The 15,941-nt window shown below is 52.5% G+C and overlaps 1 pseudogene across 1 annotated transcript; it reads left to right on the top strand.

Annotated features, from left to right (window-relative positions):
* The first annotated feature begins 10,713 nt into the window (after positions 1-10,713).
* On the top strand, positions 10,714-11,540 carry LOC308248581 (phospholipid scramblase 3-like; annotated as a pseudogene). Its single transcript has 2 exons — positions 10,714-10,994; positions 11,109-11,540. The product of its transcript is annotated as a phospholipid scramblase 3-like (transcript).
* Positions 11,541-15,941: the final 4,401 nt, after the last annotated feature.

Below are 15,941 nucleotides of genomic sequence, written 5' to 3'. Positions count from 1 at the left end.
GGTGGCTGGCCTTCTTAGTACACGCCTACTCTGATTCAACCCCGCCTTCGTTACTGGACACAGCAATAGGCAGCCCGAGCCCACTCCGGGGGTTTGCCGGTAACATTTGGAGCCATGGAGCAGGCAAAAAGCAAGGAGCATCTGGACAGAAGATGGCCCTCATTGTCTCTGGGTCAAAAGTACACGTGGGTGCTCCATGGGTTCAGTCTATTTTTTATGGCAAAACCATTTGTGTTATCTACTTCCATGTAACAAATAACCCCCAAATTAGCAACTTAAAACAACACACGTCTTTACCACAGAGTTTCTGTGGGTCGGAACTGAACTTGACTCATCTGGGGCCTATGGCAAGGGCATCTCATTCAGATGTAGCCAAGCTGTTGGATGGGCTGCTGTCTCATCACGACCCACACATGGTTTGACAGGCCATGGCCCTTGCCCTGGGCTGCTCCACAGGCTGCCTCCTGACATGACGCCTGGTGTCCCCCAGGAACAAGTCAACAAAAAGCAAGAGCAGGCATCCAAGACGGGACCCACAGCCTCTTTGTAATCTGATCTCAGAAGTGACATCCTTTCACTTCTGCCCCATTCTGCTCATTAGAAGGAGGTGCACACACCCAGGCTCTGTCCAGAGGCACCAGTTGGCTACATGGGGCACCAACCCAGGGAGAGAGGCATTGGTGGCCACCTCACAGGCTGCCTCCCACAACTTCATTCCCATGGCAGGTCTAATTTCCCAACTAACTGCAATGCGCTCTTCCAAAACCTAGCTCCCCTAGACCCACGTGCTCCCCTAGATCCACGTTTTCCCTGGACCCTAGTGCTCCCTGGACCCACGTGCTCCCCTAGATCCACATGCTCCCTGGACCCTAGTGCTCCCTGGACCCTAGTGCTCCCCTAGATGCATATGCTCCCTGGACATCGTGCTCCCTGGACCCACATGCTCCCCTAGATCCACGTGCTCCCTGGACCCTCATGCTCCCTGGACCCATGTGCTCCCCTAGATCCATGTGCTTCCTGGACCCCTGTGCTCCCCTAGATCCATGTGCTCCCTGGACCCTCGTGCTCCCCTAGATCCATGTGCTCCCTGAACCCATGTGCTCCCCTAGATCCATGTGCTCCCCTAGATCCATGTCCTCCCTGGACCCTCATGCTCCCTGGACCCACGTGCTCCCCTAGACCCACATGCTCCCCTAGATCCACGTGCTCCCTGGACCCACTTGCTCCCCTAGATCCACGTGCTCCCTGGACCCACTTGCTCCCCTAGATCCATGTGCTCACTGGACCCTAGTGCTTCCTGGACCCACATGCTCCCCTAGATCCACGTGCTTCTCTAGATCCACATTTCCCTGGACCCTCGTGCTCCCCTAGATCCACGTGCTCCCTGGACCCTCATGCTCCCTGAACACACGTGCTCCCCTAGACTCACATGATCCCCTAGATCCATGTGCTCCCTGGACCCTCATGCTCCCTGGACCCACATGCTCCCCTAGACTCACATGATCCCCTAGATCCATGTGCTCCCTGGACCCTCGGGCTCCCTGGACCCTCGTGCTCCCTGGACCCTCGTGCTCCCCTAAATCCACATGTTCCCTGGACCTCGTGCTCCCTGGACCCACTTTCTCCCCTAGATCCACGTGCTCCCTGGACCCACGTGCTCCCCTAGACTCACATGATCCCCTAGATCCATGTGCTCCCTGGACCCTCATGCTCCCTGGACCCACGTGCTCCCCTAGACTCACATGATCCCCTAGATCCATGTGCTCCCTGGACCCTCGGGATCCCTGGACCCTCGTGCTCCCTGGACCCTCGTGCTCCCCTAAATCCACATGTTCCCTGGACCTCGTGCTCCCTGGACCCACTTTCTCCCCTAGATCCACGTGCTCCCTGGACCCACGTGCTCCCCTAGATCCACGTGCTCCCCTAGATCCATGTGCTCCCTGGACCCTTGTGCTCCCTGGACCCACGTGCTCCCCTAAATCCACGTGCTCCCTGGATCCACGTGCTCCCCTAGATCCACATGCTCCCTGGACCCATGCGCTTCCTGGGCCCTCGCACTCCTCTACAACCTTGACACCCACCCATCAAAAGTTAGAGCCAAATATCCACTCCTTGCACCAAGGAAGCCTCTGTGACCGTGTCAGTCCATCCCGAGGTAGAGGTGAGATGATGGGCTTGCAGGTTCTCCCTGGTGTGCTGGAGACCCTCGCTTTTGGATCATGGCCGCCCTGTTTTAGAGAAGCCCAAGCAGCCTGTGCAGAGGAGCCAAGCCCTCAGGCCGAAGCCACGCCCACCCCAGGGAAAGCCAGCACAGCCTGCCCTGCAGTGTGGCATCATGGAAGGGACCTGCCAGCTGATGCCATGAGCAGCCCAAACTGAAGATTCATGAGGAAGCCCTGGCCGGTGTGGCTCAGTGGATATAGTGTCGGCCTGCTAACTGGAGGGTCCCGGGTTTGATTCCGGTCAAGGTCACATGCCCAGGTTGGTGACTCGATTCCCAGTGGGGGCATGTAGGAGCAAGAAAGCCAAGGCCATGTTCAGGAAAATCCTCTCACAGAAGGACCTCTGTGGCCACACACAGATGTCCACAGGCTTAGCCGCACGTGCTCTGGCTGCCCATCTCAAGTGCACTCGCCACCGAGGGATGCACACCCAGTGCCAAACCTTGCGAGAAAAATGCGGAGTGTGAGAAAGTCAAAGAAAGTGGGTGGAGAGCTCTTGGTCCCGCACTCCAGACCCTCAGGAAGAGAAGTCAGCAGTGGGAAGGTGGCCAGCTGGAGAGAAAGACCCACCACGTGGCAAGGAGGAGGGGTACCGCCACTCACCAGGCCCCAACGCTCTCAAGTGCCCAGGAAGTTTGACAGCAGATTTTCTTCTCAAAAAGTGACCCTTTCTCCCGGCCAGTGTGGCTCAGTGGTTGAGCATTGCCCTATGAACCAGGAGGTCACAGTTTGATTTCCAGTCAGGGCACAGGCCCAGGTTGCTGGCTCCATCCCCAGTAGAGGGCATGCAGGAGGCAGCCGATGCATGCTTCTCTCTCATCATGGATGTTCCTATCTCTCTCTCCCTCTCCCTTCCTCTCTGAAATCAATAAAAAAACATACTTTTTAAAAAGTGACCCTTTCTATGACCCTGTCACAAGCACCGGGTATCCAGCCTTGTCACGAATGTCATCTTTGCACAGGAGTAATTATAACCACAATTTAAGAATAGTGTAAGAGGGAGAAACCAAGATGGTGGCGTAGGTAAGCACCTAAACTGCTGCCTCGCACAACAATTTCAAAACTACAACTAAAAGACAGAACGGACACCATCCAGAACCACAGGAAAGCTGGCTGAGTGGAAATTCTACAACTAGAAGGAAAGAGAAAAGCTCACAGAGAATTGGAGGTATGGCAAAGGGTCTTTGTGTGCGCAGAGAGGAAGGGCTGCTGAGAGCCTGGCTGACTTTCTCTGGCGGGAGGGGGAAGGAAGCCCCCGACTAAACTGAACCCCAGTTCCAACTGCACTGAACCCCAGTTCCGGGTGAAACCCCATGGACCCAGGCTCATACAAGGGGAGTCTGGACTGTCAGGTAGAGAGAAAGGCACCCAGAGACCCGGGGGAGCCCCAGGGGAGCCCCCGCAGGCAGGGGTCTGGAGGCACGTGCACGGGCCAGTGTGCACAAAGACAGCTGAGGTTGACACAGGCTTTCCCTAGCAGAAGGGAGTCGGAAGGTCCTGACTGCACTGTACTGAACCCCAGTTCCAGGCGAGCCCCTGGGGACCCACGCTCTTACGGGGGGGAATCTGGACTCTCGGGCGGAGACTCGGGAGCCGGGGAAGGCAGAGGTCTGAAGGCGCGCGAGCGCGCGAAAGCAAGGATGACGGGAAGCCAAGACTGTCTGCTCCGCCCTCAGACTCCACCCCATCCAAGCTGAGCACAGAGGCTTTTGCAATTTGGCAAGTCTAATCCTATAAGGCTGTCTCCAGCACCGAACTTCTCCCAGTGTAGACACAGCTGATCCTCACAGCCAACTGGCCTGGAGGTCAATTCCTCCCAGTGATACCAACAACAATCAAGACTTAACTACAACAAGGCTGTACACACAGTCCACAAAGGGGTGCACCAAGAGTGTCCACCTCAGGTTAACTGGGGAGGCCGACCCACTGGGCCATATAGGAAACCTAGCACACAAAGCTCCCCTACCAACTCAGGGAAGCAGTGAAAATGCAGCGACGAAGAAACAGATCACAAACGAAAGAAATGGAGGAAAACAAACGACTGGATATAGAATTCAAAACCACAGTTATAAGGCTTTTCAAGAATATCCTAGAAAAGGCCGATAAATATAACGAGACCCTCGAAGATATGAAAAAGGACCAACTAGAAATTAAACATACACTGACTGAAATAAAAAATATTATACAGAGACTCAACTACAGACTAGAAGAACACAGAATCAAGTCAAAGAATTGAAATACAAAGAAGCAAAAAACACTCAACCAAAAAAGCAAAAAGAAAAAAAAATCCAAAATGTTGAAGATAGTGTAAGGTGCCTCTGGGACAACTTCAAGCGTACTAACATCAGAATTATGGGGGTGCCAGAGAAGAGAGAGCAAGATACTGAAAACCTATTTGAAGAAATAATGACTGAAAACTTCCCCAACCTGGTGAAAGAAATAGACTTACAAGTCCAGGAAGCGCACAGAACCCCAAACAAAAGGAATCCAAAGAGGACCACACCAAGACACATCATAATTAAAATGCCAAGAGCAAAAGACAAAGAGAGAATCTTAAAAGCAGCAAGAGAAAAACAGTTAATTACCTACAAGGGAGCACCCATACAATTGTCAGCTGATTTCTCAACAGAAACTATGCAGGCCAGACGGAAGTGGCAAGAAATTTTCAAAGTGATAAAAAGCAAGAACCTACAACCAAGATTACTCTACCCAACAAAGCTATCATTCAGAATTGAAGGGCAGATAAAGAGCTTCACAGATAAGAAAAAGCTAAAGGAGTTCATCACCACCAAACCAATATTATATGAAATGCTGAAAGGTATTCTTAAAGAAGAGGAAGAAGAAAAAAGTAAAGAGAAAAATTATGAACAACAAATACATATCCATCAACAAGTGAACCTAAAAATCAAGTAAATTAAAAACCTGAGGAACAGAATAATCTGGTGAATATAATAGAATCAGGGGCATAGAAAGGGAGTGGACTGATAATTCTCAGGGGGAAAGGGGTATGGGGGTTCATGAAGAGACTGGACAAAAATCATACACCTATGGATGAGGACAGTGGGGGGGAGGTAAGGGCAGAAGGTGGGGTGGGAACCCGGTGGAGGGGAGCTATGGGGGGAAAAAGGAGAAACAATTGTAATAATCTAAATAAAGATTTATTTTTTAAAAAAGAATAGTGTAAGATTGAGCTTGAAAACATCTATGTTTAGCATTTCCAGATGATGTTCCAAGCATAATTCTTTTAAAAGCATCCCTATGATATGCCTAGGTTGTGATACCATTTCCTGGGCCTTTTTATAATACCAGGTGCTCTGGAGCCAAATTCCCCACCACCATTGGGGTAGCCTAGGAGAGGCCTGCTGGGAGCACTGCCAATTCCCCTGCCCCTGCCCTAACCTGCCCTGCCCTGCGCTTCCCTACCCCTGCCCTGCCCCTGCTCTAACCTGCCCTGCCCTGCCCCTGCCTCTGCCCTGCCCTGAGCTGCCCTACCCCTGCCCTGCCCCTGCCCTAACCTGCCCTGCCCCGGCCCCTGCCCTTGCCCCTGTCCCCTGATGGAAGGATGAGGAGGGCTTGGCAGGGCCTAGCAGATTTCATCTGGCAATGTTTTGGAAACAAACAGGGGCAGGACAGAGAGGAAGCAGACATGCTTGAAATTCCAAAAATGCAACCCTCTCTCAGGCCTCCACTTGCTTCCCAGACCTCCCAGACTCAGAGAGCGGGGCTGGGATAGCAAACCAACAAACTCCCATCCCTCCCAAAGGCAGGTGGGAGCCACCCAGCACCCCGCCCCGCCTGGGCTGCCTCTCCAGGACCCCGGCAGCCTGTGAGCCAGTGCCCACACCAGGGGACCTGGGCTGTCTCTAAGATGCAGCCTCAGGGAGCCCACCCAAGGGTCGTCATCTCCAGGAGGGCCCCCTGCCCCCGCTCTCACCCAGACACAGGAACCAGGAGGCAGCTCTAGCCAGGCCCCTCTGGCTGACACCTGACCAACCCTGTCTGAACCCACCTCCTCCCTAAAGAAGGCCCATGACGGCCACAGGAGTCACAGCGGTGGGAGGGCTCACCCTCCAGGAGACACCTGTCTGTGTGCGGTGGGAGAGCTGTCTCTAAGATGGCTCTGCACCTGGGACCCTGCTGGACGACCATGCAGTGGACCTAGGCCCGCAATAGCAGGAGGGAGGCAGACAGAATGACAGACAGGAGCAATGGACAGGACATGGCAGGCAGCTGAACACAGCCGTCCTCTGTGCCCCCGCTGTGGAGCCCTCAGCACTTTCGTCTCAGCTGGGGATGTGAGAAGCAAAAGACATGTGTTGACCTCACTTACGAGTCTGATGGCGGTGGTTCCAACTATAAAGGTAAAATAAAATGTCTTTATTTTTCCTCTACTCACTACTCTCAGCCTCTTCATCAAATCTCTTTGAGGCACAGCTAAGCATTCAAAACCCCAGTCACACTCCACAGTGTCCATGCCTGCTCACTTTGTGGTGCATGTCCTACCTGGCAGGGCAGGGTAGGGGGGAGCCCTGCTCCCCAGGCACAGTTCCCCCTGCAGAGGCCAGGCGACCTCCTTCCTGGGTGAGGAGCACTCGGGGAGGGGGCGGTTCCCACCACCCTTGTGGGCAGCAGCTGCTCCCCCAGCGCCCAGCCCTCCTGGGGGTCCACAGCATTCTCGGCCATTGATGGCTAATGAGAGGTACACTGTGTATTTTATGTTTTATAAAAAAGTTTTTTAAATATATTTTTATTGATTTCAGAAAGAAAGGGAGAGGGAGAGAGAGATAGAAACATCAATGATAAGAGAGAATCATGGATTGGCTGCTTCTTGCTCACTCCACACTGGGGATCGAGCCCAAAACCCAGGCATGTGCCCTAGACCGGAATCAAACCTGGAACCTTTCAGTCTGCAGGCCAATGCTCTATCCACTGAGCCAAATGGGCTAGGGATATATATTTCTTAATTTAAAATTGTGAGATAGTGGACATTAATAAGATATATAACTATGGTATGCTGGTAAATGTTAAACAACCAAGTCTCCATCAATAAAGCTGAAATGTAGTACTTGCCAATTTCCATGGTGTAAATATTCTCACAATGGCAGGTTTTAAGCTACCAACATCATGTCCTGAACATAGAGTTGGGGGTGGGGGGTAGTGCACAATTAGCTCTCACCAGCAGGTGAGAGACAAGGCAGCCCAGCTCAGCACACCACTGGAGAGCACCATAAAGGGTTCTCAGCAAGTTTTAAGAGAATAACAGAATCCTAAAGTCAAAAAGTCTGAGAACCACTACTCTACATCATCCCCGACTTAAAATATACAAATATCCAACAGTACAGGACAGAGAGGCAGAGGACCCGGTCCTCACCGTCCCGAAGCTCCGGCCTCACAGAATCCACATGGAAGACTCTAGAAAGTGATACGGGATTTTTGGACTGGAACGCCCAGTGTTCCCCTGGGTAGGATGGCTTCCCTGGATTCTTTGTCCGTTGGAGTTGAAGAATGAAACCACGGCCATGGATGGAAGATGGTATAGCAAAGGTGGAAATTCATTGAAGAACTAGTAGCCCTGCACACGAATTCGTAAGCCAGTAGGTTGCTGCTGCCCTCCTGTAGCTTTCCCCTTCCTCCTCCCTCATAGCTTGCTGCCCTGTCCCCTCCTGTAGCTCTCAGCCATCCACTTGTAGTTCGCTGCCCCACTCTGCTGCATATCCGTGATCTGGTCGTTACACAGTTGGTCATTATGCCTCAGGGCATAACAGATAATTAGTATATTCCTCTCTTATAATATAGGACTAGAGGCCTGGTGCACAAAATTAATGCATGGGGAGGTGTCCCTCAGCCTGACCTGCACCCTCTCCAATCCGGGAGCCCTCAGGGGATGTCCTACTGACAGCTTAGGCCGCTCCCCATGGTTCTCTGCTCTCTGCGGGGCCTGCCTGCTCCACACCGCGGCAACGGCCAAGCAGGCCATGCTGGGTGCTGCCTTCAGGCTGCACTTCACTGCTCCCCGGTCACTGAGGCCGTGCTGGGAGCCGCCTGTGGCCGTGCTTGCCTGCTCCCCAGTCGCCGCGATGAAGGCCAAGCAGGCCATGCTGGGAGCTGCCTCCTCTCTGCTGTCTCCACAGAAGTGATGAAGTTAATTTGCATACTCACTCCTGATTGACTGGTGGGCATCACGAAGTGATGGAAATTTGCATATTTCTCTTTTATTAGTGTAGATAAGTACAGACTCCCATGTGGGGAGGGGAAAAGAGTCCCACCAAGTTCCTTTTCCACAGCTTATAAAGGCTGCAGTTTTTGTGCCTCATATCCCCTCTGATTGGTCAATATCCCCTTTGATTTTGTCATTATAGCAACTCCTGAGTTCAAAGGTCAAACATCACATGGGACATGTGAGGCCCTCCTTCTTTATTTTGTAAATATAGACCTTTTGCTACTCCCAGTTCCCTTGTCTTATGGAAATGTAACTTCTGCCTCTCCAAACATCCCTATCTTATGCAAATGTGCCCTTTTGCAACTCTGTAGCCGTGTTTTTTTCATGGACCCTCTTAATTTTAAAAATTCCCTAAATCTGTCTATTTAACCCAAAAAATTCCTATTTCAGTCCCTCCTCCAAATAGGAAACCCCAACTACCACTGGGGACAAGGGATGCCAGATCTTTCTGGCTGCTTCCTGCTGGCAAAGGGGTTGTCGTTTGGAGGCGGCAGTCAGGGTCCCATTGGAAGTGGGCAGTCTAAGGGTCCATGAAAGATGGATGTAGCAATTCCATGCGGAAGACTAGTTGTAGCTTTAGATGGGAGGATATGAGACACACCAAAGGTTAACAGGCAATGGTTAAAGATGAGTAATAACAAACAGTATAAGCCAAGGTCTGAGAAAGGGAGCTAGCTAAGAGGGATGGCATTATGTCTTTAATTGTTGCCCAGACCTCTGGGGCAAGAGACTGTGAGGCCTTTTCCTTTAGCCAAGTTGCTTGTAGCAAGAAGTGTTCATTATGGCACAGACTTCACCCTGCTCAATTGAGGGCTTCTCTGTGAGTAAGGCTCGGAGATTTGAGAAGTGGTCCTGATTTGATTGGTTGTAGTGGCAGCATAAACTGTCCTATAGACTATGATTCAACACATTTTACTCTGAGAGGAATGTGGGATATATATACTAGAGGCCCGGTGCATGAAATTCATGCATGGGGGGTCCCTCAGCCCGGCCTGCACCCTGTCCAATTTGGGACCCCTTGGACATCCCTCTTGCAATTCAAGACCGCTGGCTCCTAACCACTCACCTGCCTGCCTGCCTGATTGCCCCTAACCACTCTGCCTGCCTGCCTGATCGCCCCTAACTGTCCGCACCTGTAGGCATGATCACCCCTATCCACCTCTGCCTCGGCCCCCACCACTGTGGCTTTGTCCAGAAGGACGTCCAGAAGATGTCCAGTCTAATTAGCATATTACCCTTTTATTAGTATGTATATATATATACTAATATGTATGTATATATATATACATACATATACATAATATGTATGTATGTATATATACTAATAAAAGGGTAATACTAGTATGTGTGTGTGTGTGTGTGTGTGTGTGTGTGTGTGTGTCCTAATATATATAAAAACCCTGGGTCCATCACATCCACAATGACTGGGAGGCTCCACTGCCAGGCTAGGGAGCTGAGGGAGTGGGAGCTGATCAATCAGTGGCAGCAGTGACTGGAGAGTGGCTGAAAGGCAGACCTCTTGGTCCCTCCTCCCGGCCATCAGACTCCAATCAATCAGTGGTGGAGGCGGGGAGGAACTGGGGACTGGCTCCCTTAGTCCTGCAGGCGCAATCTCAAGAGGACAGGCCAGGCACCAACAGACCAGCGCTGCCGGCATGATCCCAACAGTGCTGCCGGCCTCCTGGAACTTGGCCTCGGGCACTGCGGCTGCTTCCCCTCCCTAGATGCTCCACAAGGTCACTCGAGCCCACCCCGCTCCAAACAAAGTGTGATCACTGCACATGGAAGAAATGTAGTAAAAAAATAAAAACCGATGACCAAGGGCCCACCTCCACGAGCTCACGGGAGTCTCCGAGCGCTGGGCACTCCGACTATTTTAGGGGCTTCAAGTGAGCGGGGGACACAGAGGGGTCAGGAAACCTCCCTGGAGGTCGGGCAGTCAGTTTGATCGCGGATCCATCTGTCCTGCCATCTGCCAACAGCCACCTCCACAGAGAATGGGAGAACAAAGGGAGGGGGCGGTTCTGCAAACCCCAGAGGGAATCCAGGGTCCCAGGTACTCTGCCCCGCCCGCTGACACTTTCGGTTTCTCCCCCAGTCAGAGGTGCCGCCCGAGAGACCCTGGGCGGGCGCCTGGTGCAGCTGCCTCTCCGTGTTTGCCTGTTCGTCTTTGTGTCTGTCTGGGTCTGCCGGGCTGTCCCCGAGCTTGCCTCCACTTCTACAATTAAGCTTCTGGTATAGCGACAACCTGCGAACCCTCATCCCTCTCCTATGGCAGGATACTTGCCCCCCACAGTCTACACCCCTTCGCCCCCTCCTCCCTACCTTGTGACAGCTGGGTACCCGGAGCAGGTGCAGCATCCTGGGCCTGGACCAGCACCAGTGCCCGCCCACATGCCTGCCCCTGCACCCAGCTTCGCTCTCTTCCCCTCGCCCGGCCCCAGTGCTCTGGGGCCTGCTGCCAGGCCTGCTGCCCACCACTTGCCACTGCCCAGGGTGCCTTCTGGCCTCGAATTTTTGTGCCGATGGATCAGATCCTGATTCACCAGAGGGCTGCGTGAGTGGAAACACTCCTAGGCTGGGAGACAAGTAACCGATAGGAACTGCGCTCAGGGGTGGACAGCCCAGGATCAGGCGGCTGAAGAGAGCAACTGCAGGGCCACCAGTCCCTTCCTGTCCATCTGGTGGACTCCGGGGACCGAGAGATGGAAGTACAGTCACCACGAGGCACCACCATTGGCCATGTGCTGCAAACCTGACATCCCTTCCTTCCCAAGTTCCCCATTCAAGATGCCAATCACCATACGATCCTGTGAGTGGTGGGGCCCTGCTGGACCTGTGGCTGTGTCACAGACACCAACTTTGAGGTGAAGACTCCGGATGAGTCCCGTAGTGTGGGCCGCATCAGCAAGCAATGTGTTTGTTGGGGGCGGGGGGCTGCTCCAAGAAGCCCTCCCGGATGCAGATGGCTTTGGCTTGCAGTTCCCCTGGATCTGGACATGACAGTGAAGGCTGTACTGCTGGGAGCCACATTCCTCATTGACCACATGTTCTTTGAGAAGCGAGGAGGCACTGGGCCCTCTGCCATCACCAGTTAGATGACATCTCAGGGTGAAGACCATCACCTCAGCCAGAACTCAAGATGGTCACCTGGCCTGGCCTGGCCCCTACTCAGAGGCAGCCCCTTTCCTCCAGGTACACTGCAGCGGACAGACAGGGATGCCTAAGAGGCTGGGGCCATGGTGCCCATCCCTACCCTGTTCCCCTGGCCTCCTTCACCTGCGGCCCCCACAGAAGGGTATGTATGAGAGCCCTTCCCCGGCTACCTCTCACCACTGTCTCTGACCATCCCTCAGCACACAGGCATATTGGCTTTCAAACTTGCCCTACTCCCTTCCTCTCATCCCCTTCCAGGGCCTCTGCTCTGGATGGGGCCTTTGGAATCCAGGGCTCTGGGGTTTTACAACAGAGCTGGGGTGGGAAAGGGTAAACAGCACCAAAGATGGCTGATATGGCCACCCACCTCTGCCTCAGCTTGACCAATTAGTTCACCCTCAGAACGTGGCACTCAGAGGGGATCCCTTCTTCTAACAACGGCTCTAGGCCCTCAGCCCCAGTACCAACCTCTTCTCCCCCTTGGCCCTCCCCACAGCTGGTGCTTGCTGCTGCAGCTCCGTGTGCCTTACTTAACCACCCCTTCCTCCCTGTTCCTACAAAGGAGGCTGCATCTTTGTATGTTATCCTATCTAATAAAAGAGTAATATGCAAATTGACTGTCACTCCAACACACAATATGGCTGCCCCCATGTGGACACAAGATGGCTGCCACAAGATGGCCAGCAGGGGACGGCAATTGGGGGGTCCAGGCCTGCAGGGGAGGGAAGTTGGGGGTGACCGGGCCTACAGGGAAGAGCAGTTTGGGGGACCCAGGCCTGCAGGGAAGAGCAGTTGCGGGGGGACCAGGCCTGCAAGGGAAGGCAGTTGGGGGCAATCAAGCCTGCAGGGGAGGGCATTAGGGGTGACCAGGCTGGCAGAGGAGAGAAGTTGGGGGCAACCAGGGCTGCAGGGAAGAGCAGTTGAGGGGGACCCAGGCCTGCAGGGGAGAGGAGTTGGGGGGGACCAGGCCTGCAGGGGAGGGCAGTTGGGGGGGACCAGGCCTGCTGGGGAGGGCAGTTTTGGGGAGACCCAGGCCTTCAGGGGAGGGCAGTTTGGGGGGGGACCAGACCAGCAGGGGAGAGCAGTTAGGGGCAATGAGGCTGGCAGGGGATGGCAGTTAGGGGTGACTGGGTTAGCAGGGGAGGGCAGTTGGGGGGGACCAGGCCGGCAGGGGAGGGCAGTTAGGGGCAATCGGGCTGGCATGGGAACAGTTAGACATCAATCAGGCTGGCAGGGGGAATGGTTAGGTGGTCATCAGGCTGGCAGGCAGAAGCAGTTAGGGGCAATCAGGAAGGCAGGCAGGCGAGCAGTTGGGAGCCAGCAGTCCTGGGTTGTGAGAGGGATGTCCAACTGCCCATTTAGGTAGGATCAGGCCTAAATGGGCAGTTGGACATCCCTCAAGGGGTCCCAGATTGGAGAGGGTGCAGGCTGGGCTGAGGGACACACACCCCCGTGCACGAATTTCATGCCCCAGGCCTCTAGTATTCATATAAACTTTGTAACATTTTTTGGGGGGGAAAAAATGATGACCAAGAGAATGCCGCAGTCAACGTCCGGAGTCCGGCTCAGGACAACGGAGAGAAGGGAGAATTCCATAAGTTGGCCGATACCAAGATATTTCTGAGTGACGGCCTGGCGTGTGACAGTTGTGACCGCAGAGGAAGGAGTCCAAGTTTCTCAGCAGTGGTAAGGACAAGTGAGCAGGTGGGCAGTAAGGAGCGAGTGGTTCTGGACTGCGAGAGGGATTTCCAACTGTCGGCTTAGGCCCATTCCTGGGAGTGGGCCTAAGCCGGCAGGTGGACATCCCCTGAAGGGTCCCAGACTGCGAGAGGGTGCAGGCTGGGCTGAGGGACACCCACCCCCAGTGCATAAATTTCATGCACCAGGCCTCTAGTGTGTGTGTGTGTATATATATGTGTGTGTATGTGTGTGTGTGTATATATATATATATATATACATATATATATATATATATATATATCTCCAATTGAGATTATTTGACCCTGAATTGGGCTGCTTATAACATACTTAGTAGTTAGGGATTTGGGGAGCCAGTATGGTTGAGAAAGTTGCTATGCCAGAGATACAGAAAAAGGGTTATAAGTAGGAGCATCTTATGGTTTCTGGGTCCCAGCAAGGGCAGAGAGGGTCTCCTCCAGGTACCAGCCTAGGGTTCAGGTGACACTTATAAAAAGACAGAATAAGAATTATTAAAAAGATAAAAACACTGATTATCTAGAAATACCAGAGTATGTTACTTATCTGGCACTTATTAACTCTTCAGGATCCCTTCAAGAGAGAAGTTTCAGGTCCTTTAGAGGCTCACATGAGTAGAAATCTTGTGATTCAGTTGGTGGCAATGCAGCTTCGTCCTCCTCCTGTGCTGGCATTCAGGGCTCACTTGAGTCAGACAGATCTAGGAGTCGATGCTGCTGACCTGTGGGGAGACTTGAAGCCAGTGCCTGTAAAAAGCCCTTTTGGGTTGTTTAAAGGCCTGCCCAAATAAATGAGAGCTATTCCCGAAAATCTTGGGGCAGTATTGTCCATGTTAGCTGATGGCTTTGATTATTGGGATCTTTTAAGGCAAACAGGGACTATGAGTTACTATAAACCACTCTGTGTCCTCTGGAGTCTGGGCAAGTAAAGTATAAGGGTTAGAGACATTGGCTGGATAGGAATCACTGCCTTATTTACTAGTTACTAGTCCTGAACTAGTCCTCCCCCTCCATTAGGCTCTTGTACCCCTAAGATGAGGATACTGTAAGGACTATGACAAGGTTTCAACAAACCTTGGGCTTCTAAAACAGATGGTCTATTAGAATATTGGGTCCTTCTAGACCAGGGGTGGGCAAACTTTTTGACTCGAGGGCCACAATGGGTTCTTAAACTGGACCGGAGGGGCCGGAACAAAAGCATGGATGGAGTGTTTGTGTGAACTAATATAAATTCAAAGTAAAGGAGCGGAGGGGAGAGCAAGAGAACCGGATAGAACAGCCAGATCCGGCCCGCGGGCCGTAGTTTGCCCACAGCTGTTCTAGACCTCTAGAGCCTCAGGGTTGAGAGGATAGTGTTTCTGATGTGAATGTGAGGCTTTTTGCAGGGTCAGGAAGGATGGGAAAGGAACAAGTTACCCCAGCTGTGCCCTAAAGGCTGAGAAAAAGATCTTTCTTGGCTTCCCAGACCTGCCTGTAATGGCTACAGCCTCTGAGGATGATTTACCAGAGTTTGGGAGAGAAGTACAGAGAAGGTGGCTCCAGCATCGGGGAGGAAATTAATTTCCTTGTCCCCCAGTGTCAGGCTTACCCGGGGCTCCTGGGGGGAGGTGGCAGTCCTCTGATGAGCCGGGTTGGGAGACACAGGGCCCCGTCAGTCCTATTGGGCCAGCTGGGTCGCCAGTCCCGCCCCAAGGGACCTCCATCTCCGGGGGCAGTCCAACTTCCAGTGGTTTCCTTGGCAGACAGAACAGGGCTTCAGGGGGTCTAATATGCCTCTTGGGGAAATTCTGGCGCATTGTCCAACTTGGCCACACTTGTGACAAGTGACCGGACTGACGGTTCGCCTCCGGGCTCTGACTAGGGGCTCCTACTCTCCCAAGCACGGCTATTGTGATCGTCTCTATTTCTGTAGCCTTAGCCTGGTCTCTCCTCTTTTTCCTCCTCCTGGCCTCTGTTATGGAACACAGAGGTGGCAATCTTCAGGAGATTCTCTAAAGTATTCTCAGGACTAATAGCCAATTTCTGCAATTTTCTCCTGATGTCTGGAACAGCTTGGGTGATAAATGATGTTTTTATTAATTATGAATATTGGTGGAAGAGATTTTTTATTTTCCCTTTTTGAAATTAGTTGTCCCAATTCTGAATCTGGGGTAATGTTGGTACGCTTAGCCAATGCCTCCCTGAGCCTTCCAAAAAGGCCAAGGGGTTTTCGTCGTCAGCCCCTTGATTAATGGTGGTTAGTTTTAGAGTAGTTGACAGGCTTTGTTTTACTACATTTGAGGCCTTCTGTAACACAGAACTGGCAGTGCTTTATTTTCCACCTCTCAGTTTTGGGATTCCATTGAGGGTCCACGGGGGAGAACTGCCTCTTGTCCTGTTAAGAAATTCCTGTTTCTTTCCTCAGAGTCCTCTATTCCCCCAGCATAAATAAGAAAATGGTCATTCCCAAATTCTCTGGCTTTTTCTAGTATGTTTTGCTTTTCAGTGGCTGAGAGGTCAGGTTTAATATGAGCATGATGTCTCTTTATAAGAGACAAATACTTGAATGAGGTTTTGGAAGACCTCAATATATTTGTCAGGGTCTTCTGAGCTTTCCTAGGTCGCTTTTAATTTGTCTCATGTCCTGGG

The sequence above is a fragment of the Plecotus auritus genome (genome assembly GCF_963455305.1).
Source record: "Plecotus auritus genome assembly, chromosome: 5".
In the NCBI taxonomy this organism is placed as follows: Eukaryota; Metazoa; Chordata; class Mammalia; order Chiroptera; family Vespertilionidae; genus Plecotus; species Plecotus auritus.
This window is presented reverse-complemented; position numbering and strand designations above follow the sequence as displayed.